We start from the raw sequence: 22,603 nt of genomic DNA on the forward strand, positions 1-22,603 counted from the left end.
GCCCTCTAGAGCCTCTGCCAAGGCTGCCGCCACTAAGAACAACCTCTCATCTTCAGCCTCCGGGGTCCCTGCCAAGGCTAATGCTGCCGAGGGCAAACCCTCTTCAGATGTCTCTGGGTCCCCAACCCCAGACAAACCGAGGTCCACGAACCAGTATGTGGCTGGCCACCCATCCTCATGAAAGAGGAGCAAGTCTTCTGACTGTGCTCGCCCTCTCCAGCCACAGTCTCTCTTAATCAAGACATCGTTCTCCCAACGCTAGCCCCAAACCCAACCACTGACACCGAGAGCAGACTCCACTCCCTCAATGTCAGGCGGGCGCTAGCTTTCTACCTCAACAGGACTTTGTCCTCTCGTTGTTCTCCCAGACTCTTTGTCTGTTACTCAAACCCCCAAATGGGGCTTCCTGTCACACCTCAACGTTTGTCCAAATGGGTGACTGCCACAATCCTTCTCTCTTACAAGATTTTTGGTAAGACTTCGCCTGCTCGAATTCGGGCCCATTCTACCAGGGCAATAGCTTCATCTTCAGCCTTCCTCTCCGGAATTCCCTTGGAGGACATTTGCAAGGTTGCGGTTTGGATACAACCTCTGACCTTTATCAAGCACTACAGACTTGATACCAGACATTGATGTAAAGCAGCCTTTGGCAGAGCTGTTCTCCTTTCTGGAATGCACTAAAGTTAGTTAGCACCTGTCAAATAACTAACATTCACACTATTTTCTGGTTTACTAATTGTTTATTGCCAGGACACTCCCTCCTCCACAGAGGAACAAGCTTGCCAGTCTAACTCATTTATGTGCATCGCAGAGACCATGAAGAAGAAAGACAGGTTGCTTACCTGTAACTGTAGTTCTTTGAGTGGTCATCTGTGAATCCACACAAATCCCGCCCATCCTCCCCTCTGTTGTGTCCTTCTCTCTTTCTTGTCTGCTCTTATGGTGGACCCTTTGGAACTGAGAAGGGGTGGGAAGACATCCTGCCTATATAGAAGGTGGGCGGAGCTACCACCAAAAAGTCTTCCTTAGAGATTCCAGTAGGATCTGGAAATGCTGCGCAGGCACAGAATAACCCATTTGTGTGGATTCGCAGATGACCACTCGAAGAACTAGTTACAGGTAAGCAACCTGTCCTTTTAGAGTCTTTGCACAGTCTTACACTGGGCAGTGCACATGTGCAGGATACATCTTTGGGATGTTATAAATTCTGTAGAAGAACAAAGAAGCAGTAACCCCACAATACACATGCATGTATGATTTGTATGTAGGACTTAGCAATATTCTACTATACATTCACACCCAGCAAATTCCTGTTTGAAAATCTGAATCTGCAAAAATCCTTTGAAGATTTATGGAGATTTTTATCCAAACACAGTCTGAAGACATTTATAAGGCATTGTCCTGCAGGGTTTGTCTTTGCTGTGAATGGGCATCACAAGAAAACTAGTGTGAGTCAGTAGCAACATAGGGCATACACTTTTTTTGCTTTTGAAGTTGGAGCTCTCCTTCCTAAGATGTAGCTAACATTTTTTAACATTTCATAAGGACAAGGATAGGCTCAATTCAAACCAGAAAAATGTTGTGACAATCCTTTTTCATATTGCTTTAGGATGTGGCAAAATGAGTGTGGTAACACAGCAGGTACTCTTAATGCTTGGTTATTTTATTTTCTGTTTTACATTGGTAGCTTGATGTCATTTTATGAGACTATCTGTATATTCTAAAGGAGGACATAAGAGATTCTGTGGACTACATGTTGCTGGTCCCAGCCAGAGTAGACCTATTGTATTGATTATTAAATAGCAAGTCAACCTTTATGTCAATCCCATTGATTTAGTGTGACTAGTAGTTGTTTTTAAGTAAGGTTATGGAATATGTAGCCTTCAAGATATTATTGGAGTTCAGCTCCCTTCAGCCCTAGCCAGATTAGGGAGCAATGATGGCGTTTCAGTCCAACAATTGCCCCCCTCTCCCTGAAATGTAGGCCTTAATATTTTTCTAGATATTGTCTTTCTAAATTGCTAGTTGTGTAGCTTTACCCAAGAACCACAGCAAGGGTTTTTTTATAAACCTTTTTATGAACACAGAAAGTAATTCACAGCATGTTAAAGAGGAAGTAGGGTCTTAAACCTCAGCTTCTACAAGTTTTAAGTGTTATGTTCAAAGCATCCTTCCATGAGAATGGGCTGTTGCACATGTCATCCTGTATATTAATGGGAAGCTTAGTTCTCTGAGTCCAGATGTTTAGGTACCATCTACATACAAGAAAGAGATATTAGCAGTTGCGGGGCAGGGGGACCACAAAGATTACAGATTTAAACAATAACTAGGGGGGAAAAGACTAAATGTGTGTGGGAAAACTATAGGGAGCGAAAAGAAAAGAAAAGAAAAGAAAAGAAAAGAAAAGAAAAGAAAACCCTATGGGGAGGGGGGAGGATTTCCAAATAGCCTGAGCATACTCATAAGCCACAAAAGGCTGGCTGACTCTTGACGTATTGAGAGAATGGGGCATGGCAGGGAGAGGTGGAATGGAATGGAGTATTTTGGAAGAGTGCATGGCTGGGTGGCTGTCTGAACTTGAGAAAGAGCACTCCGAACTACAATGTTTTGTTGCAGGTTCCTCTTGAAAATAGTAAAAAGAGGATAGTTTATTTGTAACTGATATTCAGCACCTGATCACCCTGAACATTTGTGCGCAGTGCTTTCCTTCTGTACTGAAGGAAGCCCTACACCTAGTTGAGCGCCTCCCCTTTTAGGCACGGAGTATGATAAACAGCAAACTGCACCTTGCCATGCAGAAGGAGTCCTGCTTCTGCTGTGGTGACTTTGCTGGACACTTCTAGGCTGTGGCGCAGACCACATCTAGGAAGTGTGCCAGTCACGAAGATCTCCAAAGCAAGACATTGTTTAGCTCTGAAAGGCTGCACCAGGTGCTTAAGTAATGACTTAACACAGAAATGTCCAGTGTATGCCACCCCTCAAAGTCTACCAGGACTCAAATGCAGTAGTGACATGGGGGTTTATCCCACAGGGACAATTAGAAGTGAAAAGCACGCATTTGCAATACATATTTTCACATGATATTGTGATTAAAGTAACATTATCCCGGGAATATCCTGTGAAAATTGCGCAATTGTGCACATTCGCAATAAAAGTTTTCACATGGCATCGTGATCAAAAGCAATTAAAGCACCTTTAACCCAGGAATAACCAGGCAATAAACAGTAAAACAAATCATTCATGGGAAAATCCTGTGAATGATTTGTTGCTGTTTATTGCCTGGTTATTCCTGGGATAATGTGTGAAAATCTTAATTGCACTTTAATAGTACTTGCACGATTTTCATGGGGTAAACCCCCTTTAAATTTCCAATTTTCCCCCGTGTGATAAACTCCATAGACTGAATGCCCAGTCTGGTGCAATGATTTGCTAGGTATGAATGTATAGTGGGACAAAGCAAGTGGTCGAAACAGAAGGTGGGGGAACATGGTTGAATCATGGTAAGTCAATGGTGACGGTTGGTGGGAGTTATTACTTATCATTCTGCCTCAGACAGCGGGACACTTTGCTTCACTTCTATTCTACAGAAATTAGCAGGACAAATCAGCCTCCATAGTAAGTAAATTTCTTACTGAAGAAATTTAATGGGAATGCAGCTCCACATACACAGGGATGGATTTGGCTCTTTGTCTATCTCTAAAAGCTTTTTTGTAAGTCCCAGAACTCACACAATGGATGACTACACAGAAGATCCTATGAAGAATAACCTTTACAGGATTTTTTAAAATGGTAATAAAGCCTATCCTCATTAAGGCATCATTCCATCATTATAATCTCTATAACAACTCTTTCAGAACTTCGCCCTTCTGGAAGAACTGGAAGGATAAGTACTTCTGGACAAAAGTCTTGGCAAGGCAGATGAGACCCATATGCTACACAGTGTCTAGCCTTACTTATCTCTGGTCTGGTGCATATGCCACAAATCAATTCATCTATGTCAAATACTGGGAGGAAGACATACTTTATTCATGTTTCTGGCACCATTTAATATATCCATATTTTACAGTTTCCATATGTCATAATCTGGCAAGAACTTCAGTGCCTTCACATCTGTGCTTTTTATTTCTGAAAACAGTTATTGGGATTTTTGCCATAAAGACAAGAAAAGATTTGCAGTGACACACAGCTGTAAACTTCTGGTATTCAGCTGGAAGTTGACATTGGCCTCTGTATGGCTACACTCTATCCCTGCATCTCTCTGGTAGATGCCACATTTGTCAGTGGCATGACAACTGGTTCACTTTCATGCAGAAAAGATTGGAGTGAGGTTAAGATCTCTTTGGTCTGAGCGGTGGTTAAGAGGAGCCTCAACTCTATCTGCATTCATATATTAGACCAACTGTACTTTGAAGAAGAAAAAGGAGTTGTTCAGAGTACAGATTCTCCTTTTGCAAGAATACTTTTTAACTATCCCCATGCTTTCCAACTGTCTTGATCTGGCTGGGACAGCCCCAATTAATACTCCATTGTCCCAGTTTTCCCACTGCATTTCAAATGTCCCAGTTTCTTTCCCTTCCTCGCATTTCCTTCCTTTGTCCTTAGCATACTTCACTTGCTGAAAACTGAATCCACAGTGCAAATGTACAACTTTGTTATCTCAATAGCTGGAGAGGAGATGAGGGGATAGAATTTTGCCCTTTTCAGTAGGCTCAGTAACCTGTTGTAGCTTTTCCTAGCTTATGTGTTCTTCCTCGTTAATAACTTTTGCCATCTTGACCACAGAGGGGGCATTTTTCATCTGTGAAATGTTGCAGAGTATGTAGATCTGTCTCCTGTCTATCTAGCTTCTTTTTTCAGTCTGTTGCCCTGAGCACCTTGTTCCAATTTATCTAGAAGCCCTTGTTTGGTTGTACCGTGTATGCTGAGTAGATCCATTATATTATAACATTTGTAAACAGCACACATGTATTGGAAAGCTCCTGATGACTGGACAGCTCTTAACGTCTCTCAGGCTATGCAGAAAAATGAGGTTGTAGCCTGCATAAAATATTCAGTATGCAATTATACTTAATAGGGATTTTGAGAAAATTTTCAAGAGCATTCCTGGTGATGTGAAATTTATTTTTCACTTGTAAGGCACAAATATTGGTGGGTAATGTTTTGAATATAAATATAGAAGCATGTGGTGTGAAAAAGAAAACATGCCTTCACTTCTTCTCATGAATATTAAGTGTGTTTTTCTGAGGAGAAAGGTTTTTTACGATGATGATGATTGTTAATAATTGTGTATTCAGTTATGGAGGAGTAAAAGGCCTTATTTATCACTCTAGTGATATGATTAATTTTGATCTCCAGTAGCTTAAGAATTTGAGGAGGGAAAGGAGAGTAGCTGTGTTAGTCAAGGTACAACAAAAAGAGCAAAAGGTGTTGTGGCACCTTAAAGAGTAACAAGTTTTATTCAATAAGTCTTTCAGGGAGTCTGTCCTACTACATCAGATGCAATAGAAAAATAAAGATCACATAAGAAAAACACTGTTAAAACATCTCCAGATGTGATTGTTGAACTTTAATTGCAGTATTGACCAGGGAAACCCTCTGGTTATTATATTTCAATACCGAAGTAACATTAAAGAAAGAACTTATAACAGGAAGATAGAGCATTAGTGATAAGTTACTACACTCACACTTTTTACTGGTTCTCTGCATTACAAACCACCAGGCACTAAGTGCAAAAGGAACACTTTGTAGAGCTGTAAGCAGGAACCCATCATATTGCTGCTTTATAGACCAGCATTGGAAATTGTGTGACCCATTAGCTATGTGCAGCTCTCAGGAGTAAGGTTCCCATGTGGCTCTTGAAAGCTACCCCATCCTTTTTCAACCAAAAAAAGTACACACACCCTTTTAAAAAGCTGATCACATATGGCTGCTGCTGGGAATGCTAGAGTGGTCCAGCAGAATCAAAGGTTCTGAAGCTCCAGTAGACCAGTCATGGTCCTCCAATCCCTAGAGCATGTCCACCCTGTTACAAAATGTGGTTAGCCAGCAAACCCAGCCAAGATCTATGGGTCCTCTGGCAGATGTGCTTTAACAAATTGCAAGAGTGGGAGGCAAGCAACACCTATCCCCCCATCCATCCTGCCTTAGAAGACGGCACCAGAAAGGAACCAGTGACGACAAGAAACATACCTTCTCTTACTTGGTCATTGTCAGCAGCTGCTGTGGACTAGCTAGGTTGTTGGCGGTAGCAGAGGAGTCTACCTACCAAACATGGCAGCTCACAAACCTCCTAGATTGTAAAAAAAAATGTGAGTTTTTGGGATTCAGTTCCCTCACCAAGATCCCTCTAAATTAAACTTCCAGCTGAGGTAGTAGATTCTTCTTTTCCTCATGTACATTCATGTTAGCTCTGTGAGAGGTTGAAGAAGATCTTGTTAGGACTGTTTACATGACAGACATACATTATACATGCTAAGCTTACTGTGATCAGGATACAACCTTAGTGAAGAGGGTTGAGTTGAAAGATTCTAGACAGGCCCAAGTTTAGTGAAAAATGGGAAGTGAGTCAGCGTTATCTGTCGGTCCCCCTCAGGCAGCAACATGTATTGTTCAAGTCCTGCATAATTTGGTGGTAGTTTTTCCCCAGATTAATTTGGGCTCTATTGGTTTGTGTTATTTTTTAAATTAGCTACTCACCCAGTATTATAGCCTATTGGTCTTCATTTGCAGTTCAAATGAAAATGTTGGAAAGCCACACATTAACACTTCATTCCTTATTAAATTTTGAACCCATTGCACTGAAGGAACATATGTTAGAAAGACATTAGCAAATCATTCATCTTCTGCTTGTGTGTTTTAAGTAACACAGTAGAAAAAAGTTAATTGTGTTGTTGTTCCTTATTCATCAGTAATATGGAAAGGAAGGAATTAATAGGGATTTACTTACAGAAATCACAGCTGATCTTTTTATGCTGGCCAGCTGGTGGTATTATATTAACCTTTAAGTTTATTTATTATATTGTTTATGGTTATGTATTTTTTAGACTTCCTGGATTTGTTTCAAATAGCCTAGAACATAAGGATGCTGAATTATAGATATAGATATTAATGAGAAAGGCCTTCTTTATTTTTTATAAATTATCATTCCCAGAAGTTTTTAAGTAGATATTACTAGACAGCACTTTTAAACAAACACAAGCATTCTAGTCATTTTAAAGAAAAATCACTTAAGAAATTAGTTATAGGTACTTCCAAGTATCATGCTATCCTGATTTTGGTGTTTGCTATGCAATTACTTTAATAAAATGTTTAAAAATACTTGGTAGTGACAATTTGCACTACAAATTGCTGAGTTCAGGCTGATTTTTGTTTTTAAAAATCCAATTAAACAGTGCCCTAGTTTCTGTCTTTCTCTTGACTTTGTCTGCAAATACTTCTGAAGCCTCAGCAGCTGTCTCATAACTGCTGATGTTTTATGTGGTCCAGAAAGTCTTTCCTCTCTCATCACCTTTTATCTTACCCAAACTGAACTGCAACTAGCTACAGGCATCTACTGTAAATTTCCCATTTCTAAGTAGGGTGGCCAGGTTGATAGCATCCCAAGCCTTCATGATGTCACAAGGGAGGAGAGATTGGCAGTCTTACATGGCTGTCTGTTCTTGAATGGCCAATTTAAAAGAATCTACAAAAGAGTGGAGTCCTAGCACTAATAGGGTAGAGTCTAGCTTGGGTCCAGACTACAGTATGTGTAAAAATGTGAAAATTTCAGGGGGAAGTGGAAATTTGAGCAGAAAGTGATGTATCTCTTATGCAATATTTTCATAGGGTTTTAAAAGAATGTTGTCATTCTCACGGATGCCAAGCTCGAAGAAACACAATTCATAGATAGTAATATTAGTGGGATTCTGTCTATGTTATAGAAAAGGTTCTGGTATGGAAATATAGGAGCAGATTCTCCACTAACCTGCAAGCTATTTTTGAATGTCTGAAGAAGATTGCTGCATGTAAACTGAGGTACTGATCATGCCACCACAGTGGCACTGCTTCCCCAATTATTTTGTTTATGTATTATTTAATTTAATTTATTTTTTATTTCATTTATTTGCCACCTTTCTCCCAGGAGGGACCCAAGGTGGCTCACAGATAAAACATTTAAAATTACAATAAAATTCAAAACAATTAAAACATATCCAATATAAAATCATATAAAATATACAAAAGTTAAAAACATAATCTAAAACAACCCCCCACAAAATAAAACCAGGCTTGCATGACTTCAAAAAGCCTGCCTGCATAGGAATGTCTTTACCTGCTGGCAAAAGGCCAGCAGGGAGGGGGCCAATCTAGCCTTATGGAAGGGCGTTCTAAAGGGTGGGAGCAGCCACCAGGAAGGCTCTCTCTCGTATCCTCACCAGGTGAGCCTATGATTTTGGTTGGACTGAGAGAAAGCCTTCTCTTTCAGATCTTGGGGTTCTCGCAGGTTCGTATGGGGCGATATGGTCTCTCAAATAGTCTGGACCCAAGCTGTGTAGGGCTTTATATGTTATGACAAGCACTTTGAATTGTGCTTAGAAACGAATAGGTAGTCAGTGAAGATGTTTTAACAAGGCAGTTATATGCTCCCTGTAACTGGCCCCAGTCAGCATTCTGGCTGTGGCATTTTGAACCTGCTGAAATTTCTGGACAGTTTCCAAAGACAGACCCATGTAGCATGCATTGCAGTAGTCCAAACGGGATGCAATCAAGGCATGTATCACTGTAGCCATATCCAACGTCTCAAGGAACAGGTGCAGCTGGCACACAAGTTTCAGATGTGCAAATACACTCCTGGCCACTGCTGAGACCTGGGCATCCAGGCTCAGAGTAGAGTCCAGGAGCATACCCAAGGTGTGAGTCTGAGATTTCAGGCTCTGCCTTACAACTGACCAAGAGCACCTCTGTCTTGTCTGGGTTAAGATTCAATTTTTTTGCCCTCATCCAGTCCGTTACTGACAGCAGACACTCGTTCAGGACAGAGACAGCTTCCTTGGAATCAGATGGGAAGGAGAGATAGAGTTGAGTGTCATCCGCATACTGGTGACACCACACCTCAAAACTCCAGATGACCTTTCCCAGTGGTTTCATGTAGATGTTGAATAACATGGGAGACAGAACAGAACCCTGAGGGACCCCACAGGCCAACGGTCAAGAAGTCAAACAGGGGTCCCCCAACACCACCTTCCAAGAATGACTAGAACCACTGCATAACAGTGCCCCCATGTCCCATCCCAAAAAGGCAGCCCAGAGAATACCATGGTCGATCGTATTGAACGCCACTGAGAGATCCAGTAGGACCAACAGGGACACACACACACTGCCCAGTTCCCTGTGTAGGTCATCCACCAACTGACCAAAGCTGTCTCCATCCCATAGTAAGGTCTGAAGCCAGATTGAAATGAATCTAGATAATCCATTTCATCCAAAAAACCCTGAAGTTGGGAGGCCACCACTTGCTCCAGAACCTTGCCCAAGAATTAATTAGAGACTGGCCTATAGTTATCCAAAATAGTGGGATTGAGGGTGGTCTTTTTCAGTAACAGACTCACCACAGCCTCCTTTAGGCCGGATAGAAATCAGCCATGCTGCAGTGAGGCATTTTTCACTCCCCTTACCCACTTAGCCAGTATCCCTCTGGCTGCTTTCAAAAGCCAGGAAGGGCAAGGATCCAGTATGCACATAGTGGCCCTCACTTCTCCAAGGTTCCTGGCAAACATCCACAGGCTGCTAGGCTTGCCATATCCCACCAGGGGGCGGGACTTTCCCAGTTTGGGGCAGGTCCGCACGGTCCCGCCCCGGTTTGGCCCCGCCCCCGGGACACACACCACCCACGCGACGGACACCAGGCAGGGAAAGGAGCCTCGCCTCCGTTCCCTGCTTGGCCTCCTCCGCCGGCGAGGGAGGCGGCCTGGCTCTGCTCCCTCCTTCCCGGCCCCTATGGAGGCCCAAGCCTCCACAGAGGCCGGGAAAGGGAGTGGGGGCCGCCTGCGATCGCGCCGATCGCGCCGATCGCGGGCGCTCTCCTCCCTCCTTCCCGGCCCCTATGGAGGCCCAAGCCTCCACAGAGGCCGGGAAAGGGAGTGGGGGCCGCCCGCGATCGCGCCGATCGCAGGCGCTCTCCTCCCTCCTTCCCGGCCCCTATGGAGGCCCAAGCCTCCACAGAGGCCGGGAAAGGGAGTGGGGGCCGCCCGCGATCGCGCCGATCGCGCCGATCGCGGGCGCTCTCCTCCCTCCTTCCCGGCCTCTATGGAGGCCCAAGCCTCCACAGAGGCCGAGAAAGGGAGTGGGGGCTGCCCGCGATCGCCGCGATCGTGCCGATCGCGGGCGCTCTCCTCCCTCCTTCCCGGCCCCTATGGAGGCCCAAGCCTCCACAGAGGCCAGGAAAGGGAGTGGGGGCCGGGAGGAGGCTGCTTCCCACCGCGGTGATCGCCGCGATGAGGAGCAGCCCTTGCATCCTTCCCGGCCTGAGAGGAGGCCGAGGCTTCCTCCCAAGCCGGGGAGGAGGAGGAGGACAAGGTTTTAAAATGTAGGACCTTTAAAAAAAAGGTCCTACATTTTAAGCCTTGTCCTACATTTGTCCCGGTTCAGAGCTCCTCAGTTATGGCAACCCTACAGGCTGCACAAACTGAAACTTATCAAATAATGCAGGACAAGCAGACCCCAAGATTACATCCAATGCGTGTCCATCCCATAAAGATAGAAGGAGACCGCTAAAGGGCTGTGTGCAGAATAAAATCTTTAGATAAACCTAAATACAGACCTTTGTACACTTGCCAAACAACCAGAAAAATAAGAGCTGAATAGACAATAGAAACAGTATAGATTATAAATATATTTTACACTTATATATATGGTCTGAGTGATGAACTAGAACTCTGGGAGACCAGGGTTTGACTAAGCTGTGGAAATAAATTGCTAAACTGGGGAAATACACTGGATGATCTTGGGCAAGTCACTCTTTCCCAGCCTACGCAGGCAACAATGGCAAACTTCCCCTCAATAAATCTGGCAAAAAAAATAAAAAAATCCTAGCATAGAGTTACCATAAATTGGAGCTAGCTTAAAGGCATGTAAGAACAACTGAAGTTGTAATAAAGAAGGAGCAAAGTCTTCTATAGAGATTGTTTTGTGCTGAGCTCCATCCCTGGTTATAACTCCAGAATATGATTAAAACAAGCTCAGTGGAGATTGGTGAAAATCAGTTTCTGAAACATTGCCTAAGTCTAGATGTGATATATGATCAGAGGGAACTGGAGGAGGAAGAACACAAGGGAGGGGGAAAACCAGGATATTTCAAGAAGAGTTTGAATGAAAAATCATGAATATTAGTAGCACATTGGAACATGTCAGAGAATAAGTAGAGATTACGTTGTTCAAGAGAAATTTGTTTTTTTATTTAAATGATGGACTATTTGGAGGTTTATATCAAGAGAAGATTAATCTGTTTTTGCTTTCAGTATGTGTTACATTTTACTTTCGAGAATAATAATAAAAATATATATTTTTAAAAAACATCCTGAATATGCAGGTAAAATCAAAGCAAAAAGAACAGGAAAGACTTGATAATTACAGGGACTTTTTCCCCTTTCTGGATAAGCTCTTAGTAAATAATTGCAATCCAAGTGTTGATTTAACAAGTCCCATTTATTCAGTGGATCTACTCTTGTTGGGGCTAACCATTGGATTTGACCCCTAGCATCTTCACTTCAGTTTTTTAAAGCAGCCTTTCCCAACCTTGTTCCTTTCTGATATGCTGGTTTACAGCTACCAGAATCCCCTGTTCACCTGTAGAACAGATACAATGTCATGTATGTGATATTAGACATACTTTTCCTTGGAATTTAAAGTTATGTGATGCCTGTGTGAGAATCTTAACCCACAAATGTGCCAGGGCTAATACAAGTCATGGGAGTCAAAACATCATCTAATCTTCTCAAGAAACTGGCAGACAAATGGTCTGTTTTCAGAGACATAAACTTGAATATCAGATGTCCCTGAAATATTGACAAACTTGGTGTTGTTCGTTTCTCCTTGAACCTGAATAGCCCTACAATTAAATTACGATAATCAAAAAGATAGAAACATGAAGAAGACTTCCAGAAACTGAATAGTGGTTCATAACGTTCTCCCTTTCTCTCAGACACACAGGATTGCAAAGGGATTATCTGGCAATGAAAAATAGTGCAAAAGAAACCTAACGACCTGCACATTCTTTTATGTGGTGGTTAGTAGAGAGATGCACTTTGGCTTTTCACCTGCATTGATGAAGTCACGGAAGATGACCTCATAGAGATCCACTTCATGCTATGTTTACAGTAGAGATGTAGTGCAGTAGGCAGAAAACTGCAGTTTCCTCAGTTCTCATCTAAGATCCTTAAGGGCAGGAGAGACATAATTGACCTTCGAGATTCATAAGGCATCCAGAATCTAATAATAAATTATCATAAGTTCTGTCTATTATTTAAATTCCATAGCCTGCTGATTGAAAGCAGTTTGAAATGTTTTAAAGTTGATAGTTTATTAGAGAATGACTTGTGACTGTATGAGATCATATTTTGGAAAGAGTACACATGGATTCTAAAAATAAAAATTAAAAAAAGTTGGCTTATCTACTTAGGAATGTAATTGGTAAAACCTAACTCCCAACATTTTTTGGCACAGAAATGGCTGTACAGAAATGTATTGCAATGCAATAAAAGAAATATGCTGATCTGATAAAATTAGAAATTGTGCTGAGCAACTGTGCTGAGTTCATCCCAAATAGAAAAGGAATAGAATTTATGGACCTCGTACACCCTGCAGTATTGTAATTTCCAGTTCTTATGCAATCCAGATCACTCTTCCCCAGCCCGCTTCCCTCTACAGATTTTGGCTCTCAGCTCTAATTGCTCACAGCCAACATTTTTGTCTGAAACCTACATGTATATTTGCAGAGCTTGAAAAAGTTATTTATAGACTACAAATCCCAGAATCCTCTGTGTCCATGCCATTTTTAAGTCCAAAAATGACATATGAGCTCAGCATGTTAGGGAACAGTACATAAGCTTTAAACAAACAGATGGTACGGTTCTTTGCAGGTCTAGAATATACTATATAAACCAAAACACTAAACTCCAATTTTCTGTCTATTTTATTCATTTACATCACAATGGTAAGGCAAAAGGGCCTTAAAAATGCAAAGTAGCATTTATTAATTATTGTTCCACCAGTGCCACCCTAAGGCCTTTTACATCCAGAGACAAAAGACAGGATGCCTCCCCTTCCCTATGGTTAGTGGTGTTACTAGGGGGTTACTAGGGGGGTTCAGGGTTGCAAACTGTTCCAGGTGAGACCTGAGGTGTGTGCGTGTCACCCAGTGGGGTGGTACACATGGCGTGGCTGCTGGCCACGCCAAGTGTCCCTTTCTTGATTGCCCAGCAGCTATGTCAGTTCCTTCCATTTGGGCTTCGGCATCACTGCAGCCATGCCAGAGCCCAAATGGATCTCGGGGGGCCTAGCACTGCCCCTTCCAGTGGCAGTGGCTGTTGGGAAGGTCATTACCTTCCATTTGGTAGGTAATGCCAGAGCCCTAACAGACCTCCAGGGGTGAGGCAGTCTGCCCCCCCCCCCCATTGCCCATCTGGGTCACACCAACTCCTGGTACGCCACTGTCCATGGGACATACTGAAGTCAACCAATCTTCCTAGCTGGAAGTTTTCATGACTGAGGTAAGGAAAGCCATTCTGTGTTTTAGTCTGAACTTTTAAGGAGTTAGCCAAGGTGCTGAATTGCATCCCTAAAGTAGTTTCACTGCTTCAAAGCTGGAGGGAGGACAGTGATCTTGGGCATGCCTGAAGATGGCAGCCTAGCCTAGGGGGCGGCAGGGCAAGACAGAGTCCCAGGAGGAATGGCTGGATGGCTGTATTCATCATGGTGTCTCTGCCTAATGGTAGGGCTGGCCCTGTCCATAACTCTAAATGCCAGCGAACTGTGTATTAATAACACAGTCCAAAAAAGACCTCTGAACTACAGTAAAGGCATTTGTCGAAAATGTGTTTGCTAACTTGGCTCAATTGACTGGTAGTCAGTAGCTGTTATTTCTTGCTACAGTGTGCTGCTTCTGGAAGTTGTGAGCTGTGAGCTGTGCCTGGAACTATTTGGCTTTTTAAAAATAACCTGATAGCACTGGAGAAAAGTATATTAGTTCAGGACATAGGCAAATCTAGCATGTACATGATCCTTACAGTCTACTTTAAGACTGTAGCCTGTGACCATTAGTGAATTAATTTTACTGTACTGTAGGTGCCCTGACCTCTGTGAGATTAATCTTTTTCTCCATCACCACTGTCCATGCCTCACCTTGCTCTTTGTATCTCCCCTGCCAGAAAACCTCTCTGTATCCCACACATAGTAGTCACTCTCAAATGTTATTTAGGCTGTGATCCTGCTCTCTCTTACTCAGAAGCACATTGCACAACCCCAGTGGGGCTTGTTTCTGAATAAAAAAATGTAGCATTGCACTTTGAAAAACCAAAAGTATTGGTGACAAATATGTAGAGTTTGGCAAAGTTACATCTTTGGACTATAACTCCCAGAATGTCTTAGCAAGCAAGGCAGGCAGGTGTCTTTGCTTCTTAGGGGATTATGGGAGTTACTATCCAAAAATGTAACTTGCAAGCTCTGCCTTCAAAAGTGCAGCCCATTCCCCCTCCTTTCCCCCAATTTTATTTTATTTTATTTTTCTGAAAATAACTTTTGCCCCCTATGTGCCCTCCCTCATTAATAACTTTTGCCATCTTGATCACACACTGTTCTTGTTTGGCCACATACGTCTTGGTCTTTAATCTTTGCAATTCTGGAGAGTATCTTGTAGAATGTTACCACTTGTTCTAGAGTTGCATGCTTGTATGATTCCTGTAAGGCTTGTTGTTCACACTGCTTAGTCCATTCTCAGCATTATGTTCCCTGAAGCAGTTTCTTTAGTAAATATAGCATAGTCACTTTGCACAAACTAACTTAATGTTAACAACATCAGTGAATGAACAAACCTGTGAAATGTTCTCTGGGTGAAATGCCCTCGTGATAGCTTTTTATTTTTTCAGGTGACTTGTCTTTGGCATCAATTGTGTGTCCTTAATGTGAATGGTTCTTTGAAGATCTCTGTTTTATCACGGTTTAATTAGGAGTCCACATTCTTCTAATATTTTGAGAACCTGTGTCACGCTCTTTGAATGAACCTGGTCATTAGATCTTGGAATAATGATGATTTCATGACAATAATTTAATTGTTTCAAACTGTATTTATTATAATTGTTTTTCAGTATTTTATTTTAATCTATGTTGTGAGCTGCCTTGGATCTCATATGGGGAGCAATGCAGAATCCCATGGTATATAAAAGTAATATAAAAGAAATATTAAAGTAATAAATAGGAAAGTCACCTATTTTTGACCAGAGTTCCAACCACATATACTTTGTAATACCTGGTTTGTGGTCCCTTGCCAAGTTGCAGGTGTATGTGGCACTCCAAACACCAGCTGATTATACTCCAACAATCTCTTTTCAGTACTGGTGCTCAGAAACTTCCTTAACTCTTCCATTTGGGGATAAGCCTGAATCAGATTCAGCCTGCTGAATTTCTTCTCTGTGACAAGAAAATACATTTAATTAAATACAAGGAGTAGCATTCTGTTATCACCACTTGATGGTCACTTGGAAGCCACCAAAAATGTGTAAAGATTTTTTTTCATAATGGGAAAAGTAGACATTTGCCTCACGTAAGATTCAGCTTTTGTCAGCATGCCTGTTTTTAAAAACGGTCTTACTGTATTTCTTAGCCATTGCACTTCTAATTGCAATTGGAAACTTTTAGGCTTTCAAGAATTTGTGTTTCACGTTGGCTATAATATTCTTCCGTTGTCCAGTGCCCTGTTCAAAAATTGAATTGACTTCATGCAAGAGTTTTGTCATCCCTAGTGAGCTGAGCTGTTCCACCAGAAGAGACTTGATAGTTTTCATTTAAATTAATATTGCTTTATCCCTTTGTTGATGCAACCTACAGATCTAGGTTATGATTTTGTTCTTTCTTGTGTTTTACCACTATGCACATACCTGGTGGAGTTGCTATTTCTCCTGTGTATATTTTCTTTGCAGTATTTGCTTCATTCAGCTGCATATTGCTGAATTTTTTAAAAAAAATTTTGGTGAACACTTTGTGAGATGTAACAAATATTAATGAGCCTGTATCTATCTCCATCTTGAGTATTTTCATCTCTGCTTGGGCTGTTACCCATATGAATTCTTTATCGTCCAACAGGTCAGGCATACATATGCAATACCTAATGGGTAGTAGTCTTCTTTGATATACACAGAGCCACCTAGAGGCATGCCATGGAACAGCAGAACCTTTCCATTAGCATGAAATTTTAGGTACACAAAGGCAAAGCAAAAAATGATAAAACACAAGGAAATTTATGAAGAAAACAACTGTGTTTCTTGCATGGTAAATGAAACAACTGAGGGGAAATTGAACTAGCTACTGTTTTAACAAAAATGAGATAGCAAACGTGAAATCATGTTTGCACTGCTATACATTTCTGTCATTACACACCTTGCTACAGTATTCTTGAAGAGTGTGAAAAGGCCATTCAAACTTGCCAAAGTTTGTTCAGATCAGAGTGCATTGCTAAAGTAATGGAACAGAGCTGCTTCTCTATCAAGTGTAGAATTATCTGGCAGGTGGCATGATCTTTCACATTCTCAAACAGAAGAAGTTTCTTGAGGCTGTTATGAAGCCCTCACTAGTAGTGGGTGTTTCTGAAGTTTACAGAAACCTAGGATAGAAAAAAAAAACTTAAAATCTATTCTCAGCCAATTACAATGTACAAAATTACAGACAACCATTCAAAATGTCCAGAATTCTTTACCAAGCAAAGATGGCTACAGAAAGAAGTGACAGGTAGGGGAGGAGAAAGATCAAAAAGTTGATTTTTATGTCGAACCCATGAATTCTGCTTGAAGTCTTAAAATAAGAATGACCACCAAAATGTAAGCCTCTTCAAGACTTCAGCACCAGGTTACCATTTCTTTCTCTTTCCTCTTACCTCAAACCCACAGCTTTTTGAAGTATGGTGCCTTATGAAAAGAGTCTAAGGTCTCCAATGCTTCTGGCCAGTAACAAAGGTATTGACTGTGCATGGGTACTGGACTTTTTTTAATGGACTGACATGGCATGTTTATTTTACCCAAAAAATTATCTGTGAGCCACTTTGGGTCCCTCCCAGGAGAAAGGCAGCTTACAAATGAAATAAATAAATTTAAAAAGCCACATTGTTAGGAATTTTATTAAAATAATTAGACATTGTTGCCATGGTTTACTGACAGATGAGTCTGAGAAGAAATTCCCCAAAGGTTAAAATAAAAGTTAGAAAAAAGATTAGAACTTTTCCAAAACACATTTAGGATCAAAGGGAAGATGTTTTGACAGGCTACAACCTTTTCCTTACTCTTTTTTTTAAACAAATGCTAAAAGTGGTTGCAAATGTTTTACTGTACATTGGTATTCTCATATGTATGTAACACACATAAAAAGAATGACCAGTTTTCAACCTTTCTCTTGCTAAGTTCAGAGAACCAATGAACACTAGCCAGTTCTCTTGAGCATTTGCATGTGGGAGGAACTCTATTAAAAATCGAAACAACAGTTCAGTAGACTTGCAATACCTTATGTGTCTTTGGTTGTTTTTTGGTGCCACTGGCTAGCATAGCTACCCCTCTAGAAAATGGCCAGTATGTATAGCATAGCTTAAAGACCATGGACTAAGTTTTCTGAGGTGAGTTTTTTTGGAGCAGCACCAACTCACTTAATCAGCCTACCCCCCCCCCCCCCCAGCATTGAAAGTCCAGACCCTCAAAATTGGTTTAAGCACACATGGTGGCTGCCTAAAGCAGCCATTTTGTGTTTCCATAGCTAGGGCAGGGAAAGGCTGATCCTTTCACGTCACAAATCGAAAAATCAAACCAAGACGTAAGCCTCAAGCCACTTGTGCTTTTTATTTCTTCTAATGTGGGGAGAGGGTGTTTTGGGGCTGGGTGGTCTGTGGTGGGTGCTGGGGGTGAAAATTTGACACCCCCCAAGGTCTGTCAAACTTGTCCACCAAACTTGTAGTGGAAGAAAGTGCAGATCTCAGAAATGTGGCATGTGATTTGTTTTTGACTAGAAGGTTGGGGACCATCACCCAGACCTTGTTGCAAATCTGTAGATTTAAGAATTTGGAATCCTGGAACTTATTTTATGTGTCACAGCTGAAAGAAGCTCAGAGCGCTTCCAAACACATTTACACTTCTAATCATTCCACAAGCCAAAGCTCATTCTTCTTCCAGTAGTATAATTTAAGAGTGGTGGGCAAGGGTATAGCTGTGGTGGAATTCTGTTCCACAAATGAATTTTTCATTCACACCCCAAATTTCTAGTATTGCAGAGAATGAGATGCTGATAATAATTCATACCTAGAACTATTGTGTTTGCTGTGTATGCATTCCCTTGGTAACTTTGCCTACCCCTTTTCTTTGAATGCCTAGCCTATATTTGAGTCTAAAGACTCAACTGATGTTTTAGATTATTGCAGTGCTAGAAATTGGAAGGCAGAAGGTAATTTCAATTGGAGATGCAAATTCTTCTTTGTGGGTGGGCAGTGCTCTCATTTTGCTCCCCTCCTGTGGCTACATTTCTCGGGAAAATCTTTTTGTTGATTATATTGTTAAGGAACTACGTAATAATCAGAAATCCTTGCTGATTTGCAAACCATCCAGAGCTCTATCAGTAGATCCCAATCTACCTTCTTTCTGCTCCTGCTTACATATAATGATTTATTTTTCCTCCCAGAGGCTACTGTGATGTCATTGTTAATCTGCTAATACAGGTAACATTTGCTTTTACCTTTTGCCTTCAGTTTGCTGTGAAAGAGGGGAGAAGATGTCTTCAGAACAGCAGTGTGAAACAGTAGTCAATTTTCCATTTGTCCAAAAGGGACATTTTTTCAAGCTTGTGAGTGCTTTTTCCCCCCTTGACTAAATATCCTGCTAGGTAGTAGTCGGTGGGAAATGTTCATATTCATACAGAGCTAGCATATTAATCACAGTGTAATGTACTTTAAAGTTTATTAGATTGTGGTGGATAATCTGCCTTCAAATAGCTTTGAGATTACATCAAATATTTCAGATGACCTTCTCTCTTTTTCTGCATGTGTATCTAATGAAAAACATGTTAATTTGAAAGATGAGATCATTTGAGATAATGTTAAAGTGCAAGCAGTTTAAAATGTGCTCAGTAAACTTTCAGTGAGAACTTTAAACTAAAAGCAGTGACCTAGTACATAGTGCTTTGCCATTATAGCTCTTTACTTGTTCAGCCTGTAAATGCCTTCAAAGCTCTGAGAATGTCTAGACAGGAGATGCTGTTTTGCACAAGCCACTTCATCCAAAGAGAGGTTGGGAATTATATTGCCATAATGTAGATTGGGAAATTATACTCTCATGTTATGGTAACCTGTGCTAGGGCTCAGTGGGTTCTGGTGTGAAATGGGATCTTGAATCTCACAAGACTAAAAGATGCTCCTCGCCCATCTTAGCCGTAGGGTTACCAGGCTTATTTGATTTGTTGCTGCAGCTTGCAAAGACTCTCAGGGGATCTGTTGTTGTTGTTGGATTATACTCCACTCTTTAAAAATGCTCTCAGAGCAGTTTACAAATTGTTAATTAGATATTATGGGTTTTCTTAGTTAGCACCCTTCCCCTTCTTATTATGGCACCAGGGCTCACTCTCTGCTCTGCTCTGCTCTGCATCACAATGGCTTCATTTTACCTTAATCTGGGAAGAACTCCCTTAGCTAAGATTTCTGTCTTAATTTCCAACAGGAAAATATTTTCTGTGTATATATGTTGATGTCTGCATTTGAATGACCGGTTATGAGCAACTACAGTTGGTATTTAAAGCAAAACGCTTAATGACACCATCAGGGGTTGTCCCTAAGTCTTGGAGGCTGTAACAAGATCTCAAGTTTTGGCCTGGAAACCTCATGACCAAGGCAATCCTGAACTGACAACTCTGTTTGTTATCCCTGTTTATTATTGTGTTCCAAAATGGACTCTTTAGAAAATTAGCTCCCCCAGAAAGATTCTGTCTTTGCTACTTTGGGTGCTTGGAATCCTGTGAAATGCCACTTCCAAAGCTGTTTTGCAGGTCCTTGCACTGATTGTCATAAGGCAGAGTATGTGTATGTGGAGGAAGAAAGAGAGACCTAGAGCAGGGCCTTTTCAGTTGTGGCACCCCACCTCTGAAATTCCTCAGTTGGCTGATTCTAATATTGTTTTCCCTGGTGGGTGAACAGTCGTTTTTTAAATTCACACAGGCTTTTCAGGATGTGTAGCTTTGACCCCCATTTTATCTGGCTTCTAAAAGTTCATCTGTTTCAATCTTAACTTGTAAACATTTGATAAGTTTTTACTGATGTTATATAATAGTCAACATTTTGTAAACTACTGGGGAGATTTTCTACCATAAAAGCAGTATAGAAATGCTCTTTAATAAAATTACTGCCTCTCATCCAAGTAAATCTTTTCATGAAGCCTTTGCCATACAACTCCAATTCCTATCCCTTTCTGTAGCTAAAACAGTCATATATGGTGTCCTTTCTTTTATCTCTGTTGTGGCTTTCCATCCTTTCACCTGTTAATCACCCTTTTGTCAAATTTTTGATTGTAAACTTTTGGGGGGCAGGGGCCAGATCTCTCTTGTACACTGTGAATTTCCTGGAGAAAGACCTTGGTTTCAGTTTTTGCCATCTGTAACATGGTCTGGAAAAGACGCTTGTCTGAAATTCGGGAGAGCTGCTACCAATCTGAATAGGCTGGGAGTAAGGAATAATGGAAAATGTAATCCAGCAACATTTGGAAACCTAAGATTGGATATCACTGGTGTAGGCAAAACTGAGCTACATGGAGCAGTATTCTCACTTGTTTTATATTATTATTATTACTATTATGTTTATTTATATCCCTCTTCCTCCCAATACAGAGACTCAAGGCGACTAACAAATCTAAAACAGTCCAAGTTAAAACACTATAAAACATGCAAAATACAAGTTTAAAAAACAATTCAAACAATTAAAAACATTACATTATTAAAATTTAAAGTTTAAAACTCATTTTTAAACAAAAAAGCATCCATTGTCATACGAAAGCCTGGCAGCATAAAAACATATTTACCAGCCACTGGAAGGACAGCAGGGATGGAGCCATCCTGGCCTCCCTGGAGAGGGAGTTCCATAGCTTGGGAGCAGCCACTGAAAAGACCCTTTCTCTTGTTCCCACCAAACGCGCCTGAGAGGGTAGTGGGACAGAGAGAAGCGCCTCTCCCGATGACCTCAATATTCTCAGGGGCTTGTATAGGGATGAGTGTATATTCCTAAGTGACTACAAGATTACCTTGTTTGTGAAGCATTGAGCAGAATAATGTTGGTACACATATGAAATGTCAAAAGAGGGAGAACTAAGTACTATGTAGCTATACTAGGATATAAAATACACTGAAAATATCACACTTTCTGGTCTTTCATCATTATGGGCTTGCATTTGGACAGCATTCATGTTCCCTTCTAGCTGTGTGTTAAAACTATGGAATATCCTGGACAGTTTTCCACCTACCCATTCCAAACAGCAGGGCAACTGTTTTCCAATATATCCTTTTGTCTGCCTGTAGAGGAAATCCCTTCAGGAAACCCAGGACAAGGCAGAAATGGAGCAAAAGAGAAAGCCTAGGGGGAATGCTAAGGAAATAATAAGGTTCTATTTTTGTAAGCAAGGACGTCAGAAGCAGGGCAATTACTTCAAAACCAGAAGAAGGTAAAGTTGAGGAACTAGTAAAATGTAAATGTAGCTATATTGTAAAGCAGGCTTTTCCTGAAATGATTTCAGAGCTCAGGCAATCAAGCTAACAAGTGTTTTGCTTGTTTATATTATTATAAAGTTCAAGGATCAAGAGGACATCAACATTAATACCTGCTTAACTCACTCTAATATTCCTGTTACTGCACTATGCTTGCAGTTGTATTTGTCTCAGGGTCACACAGTGGTGGCAAGTGTTTTAACCACACTGGTCAATTATAACACTTTGATACTATTTTAACTACCATAGCTCCATTCTGTGGAATCCTGGGATTTGTAGTTTCTGGAGGTGCTTAGAATTCTCTACTGTACTCTCCTGAACTACAGCATTGGAATTCTCTGGCAGAGAATTATAAGAACCTCATCAAGATGCAGGTCCCAGGATTCTGTATGATGGAACCATTGCAGTTAAAGTAAGCTTAAAATGTTATGATTGTGCAGTGTGGATAGAGCTAAGGGAAGACAGTTGTTGTTGTGGGCCTTTGAGTAGTTTCTGACCTATGGTGACCCTAAGATGAACCTATCATAAGGTTTTCCAGGGCTCAGAGTGTACGACTCATCCAGGGTCACCCAGTGGATTTCCATGGTCAAGCAGGGAATCAACCTCTGATCTTCAGAGTCCTAATCCAGTGCTCAAACCACTACAC

At 41.2% G+C, this 22,603-nt stretch overlaps 1 protein-coding gene across 3 annotated transcripts in view; it reads left to right on the forward strand.

Annotated features, from left to right (window-relative positions):
• The window catches only part of ZNF827 (zinc finger protein 827), a 154,035-nt gene that overhangs the window by 67,941 nt on the left and 63,491 nt on the right, over positions 1-22,603 (forward strand). The gene's annotated exons all lie outside the window — the stretch shown is intronic.

This window comes from Sceloporus occidentalis, unplaced genomic scaffold (assembly GCF_023333645.1).
Source record: "Sceloporus occidentalis isolate IW3139 unplaced genomic scaffold, rSceOcc1.0.p SCAF_5, whole genome shotgun sequence".
Lineage (NCBI taxonomy): Eukaryota > Metazoa > Chordata > Lepidosauria > Squamata > Phrynosomatidae > Sceloporus > Sceloporus occidentalis.